Genomic DNA, 3,636 nt, shown 5'->3' on the forward strand with positions numbered 1-3,636 from the left:
ATCTCATTTCTTACCAGTTTTGAAACATTAAAAATTCTCTTATTTAACATATTTAGTTTTTGGTTTTTGCGATTGGATCTCCGCTTATCAAGGCAAAAAGCCATTTGAGGATAAGGGTTAGTGAAATTAAAATGGTTGTTTTTTAAAAGATAAAGAACACTTTGCTCAATGTTTTACGTGAATCCCACGAGGGCAAAGTTAAACACAAGGTTGGGTTTTAATGTGGGGGGAAATCCAGCTCCCTAAAACGGGGCACTCAGGGTAGGAACAAAAATAACAATTGCCTCAATCTAGAAGTACCTCTCCTCCACTGACCGAGGACCAAAAAGATGAAGTGTAGCATCAGAACAGATAGTACACTGTGATTTTGGCTCGATAAACTGTCTCAGTTTTGAATTTCTTGTCCAGTGTTATGATAATAATCATGATAAATGCAGCAGTATCTATACATATTTAAAGTGAAATTGTCTGTGTGTGTACAATTCACTATCAAACTACTCTGTCTTTTCGGTCTGCAAACTCAGGATTTGACATAAGGGGTATTGAGATTTGGGAAAATCTTTTTAATCGGTTTTCAGCCAGAAATTTGGTTGTCAAGGGGTCAAAGTTCAACAATTTGACTTTTGAAAACTCTACAAAACTCCTCCGCCAATTTTGGATATAAACACTTGAAATTTTAGATGTAGGTTACTTAAAGATGGATCAAAATTTTAATTTGATTTGAGCCTAAAACACATGCTAAGGGGTCAAAATTTGGGTCAAAGTAAAAAAAAATTGATCTCTACGGTCTCTACCAAATTACTCAGCCAATTTTTGGTCTAAATATTTGAAATTTTACATAAAGTGTATAAGCTTTTTAATGGGTTTTTCGCCGAAAATTTGGCTGCTAAGGGGTCAAAGTTCATCCCTAAGTGGCTTCCGGGCCTTGATAAGTGGTGATCACTGTGTAAAAAAAAAATATATATATATAAATTTTTATTTATATAAACATTTTTGGCTACGTATATTCATATATGTTTCAACTACAGCCTTATTAAGTTAAGATTTGTTTTTTCATTATAGTTTTAAAAGTTGAAAAATTCCTAAAATATATGTGTGATTATATATATATATATATATATATATATATATATATATATATATATATGCAGGCTCCTTCAGTCTTGGACAGACTATGGATACCTACGAACGGTTGCCTGGGTGTGAAACTTTTTGTGGCAGGAGGTGCGCAATCTCCAACCACACCTCTCCTGAGACGGCATTGTTAAATACCAGTGGCAAGTAGAGTACAGGACGACTGGAAACAAATGCCGAGATAAGCAGAGAGCACATACAGCACCTAGAATTCCCGAATGGTTACCCATCTGGTACTAACCAGGCTCAGCGTTGCTTAACTTCGGTGATCGGACGAGAACCGGTGTGTCAACGCGATTATGCCGTGTGTGTGTGTGTGTGTGTGTGTGTATATATATATATATATATATATATATATATATATATATATATATATATATATATATATATATATATATAATAAATGTTAGTTTATACAAACATATTTTGCTTCGTACTCGTATGTTCATATATACCTAAAACTAAACCAAAATTCCGTGAATAATTTACTTTCCTAGAACTTCCCCTCTGTGAAACTCTATACTAAAGAGTTGCTTTCCAGCTAACTACAACATGATCGTTTTCAAGTCCAATGTAACCAAGTTGTTAGACCGACCACCACTACCGATTCCTACAGTGCTGTTTCACCGATCACCTGACATTAATCCTTATCCTCAAATGGCTTTCAGGTCTTGAAAAATGGTGACTTCTAAGAAGTCATAACCTTATTAAGCTTTGTCAGAACAAGTTCTTAAAACTGATGGTTCCCTTTTGGCTCACGTGTCATCTACCTAGGAAAGTTGCGAGACTGGAAAACATTGTATTTTGGAAGAAAACGCATTGGACAACGTAAACAAGCCCCAATGTAATTTGGTGTAAATAATTCGTTTATTTCTCCGCCGAGTGTCTTGGGTGGCCTCTCTATTTTGTTTAGCTCATAATCTCAGCGTGCTACTATCGCCTGAACAAAGACAATATTTATCTTTCCCATTCCCTGCCCCTCATGGCACATTTTGACCCTCCAATGCCAGGCTGATTCCACCTCACTGGATTTCCAAGAGATTTTCGCAGGAAACAGAAGTGAAATACAAAGAAATGAAAGTAGATTTCCGTAAGACGTTTTTTTAATTTTTTATATATATATATATATATATATATATATATATATATATATACAAGCTAGAAGATGTACCCGGCGTTGCCCGGTAATTAACGTAACATTAAATTCCTTTAAAAAAAAAGAAGTAAAAAAAAAATATATAAACTGAATAAACTGCGGCATGTGCATGCGAATATTATGGGTTTTTTTTCCTAAATAGTTCCGTTCTTGTAAGTAAAAAAAAGAAAACTTGAGCTGAGATCGAAGCCAAAACCTAAACTACGATAACCATTAAACCAGCTTGCCACGATCTTTAAAAGTATTTTCAAACCCTCGAGAAACAATTGACAAACAGATAAAAAGATTATGACTCCCACATACCAATTTTCAATGTTGACCCCTTAGCAGCCCTTTTCTTCCGGATAAAAACCGATTAAAGTTTTCACATGTCTGAATACTCTATATACCAAATTTCAAGTCTGTGGATAAAAAATCTATTGAGTATATAGGTTGAGAAATGTCCTCACACACATTCTCACTTTTATATATATACTAGCAGGCCGCCCGACGTTGCTCGGTCATAAAATATACATAAATATTATATTTTAATTCATACATAGTTCACTTCTTGTAAGTAAAAAAAAATACTCGAGCTGAGATCGAAACCAAAACCTAAAGACAGTGAGACAAGTATGATAAGCCAGTGTGACACACTCTTCAAAAAGTATCTTAAAACTGACTTATGCTTAACATAAAGAATCTGTACCAATGACCCAGTCATACATGCGCAATCGTGAAACAGTTAGCCAACAGTGAAAAATCCGACGATTCACACGTACCAATCTTTTTCAATTTTGACCCCTTAGAAAACTTTTTCCCGAATGAAAACCTCTTAAATAGTTTTCTCACAAATCTGAATGACCAGTACACCCAATTTCAAGTCCGTAGATTTGTTGAGTATATAAGACTAGCCTGGGTACCCGGTATTGCCCGGGTGTTTGGAAGTGTGTGTTGAGCAAAAAAAAAAAATGTGGTAGTTGGCAGGCTCGAACCCATACAAGGAGGAAAAGAATGCGAAAAAAAAAAAAAAAAAAACGTCATGTCTTTGCTGTTGCGCCCATCGCCAAACCGGAAGTGACGAATATTTTAATTAAGGCTAGTTAATCAAAAAGAGAGGACGACTTTCGAAAATATCGGCGAAAAAACGACCCCTTCCTGCAAGAAAGTGCCCCGTTTAGGGTGAAGGAAACGATATGGATCTCGTGAAAATCCGTCGCCCTTGTCGAAAGTTTAGGCATACATACATACAGACAGACAGACAGACAGGTGAGATTTATATTATAGATAAGTGTTCACACGCATATCGATATATAGATAGATTATTATAAAACAATTAGAGGCACATGTCTTTGAGCAGAAAACAA

The 3,636-nt window shown here is 35.4% G+C and overlaps 1 pseudogene; it reads right to left on the reverse strand.

The window, feature by feature from the left end:
• Positions 1 to 1,327: 1,327 nt before the first annotated feature.
• LOC145294467 (5S ribosomal RNA) lies at positions 1,328 to 1,444 on the reverse strand (annotated as a pseudogene).
• Positions 1,445 to 3,636: the final 2,192 nt, after the last annotated feature.

The sequence above is a fragment of the Euprymna scolopes genome, chromosome 15 (assembly GCF_053919585.1).
Source record: "Euprymna scolopes isolate OS-2025 chromosome 15, ASM5391958v1, whole genome shotgun sequence".
Classification (NCBI taxonomy): Eukaryota; Metazoa; Mollusca; class Cephalopoda; order Sepiida; family Sepiolidae; genus Euprymna; species Euprymna scolopes.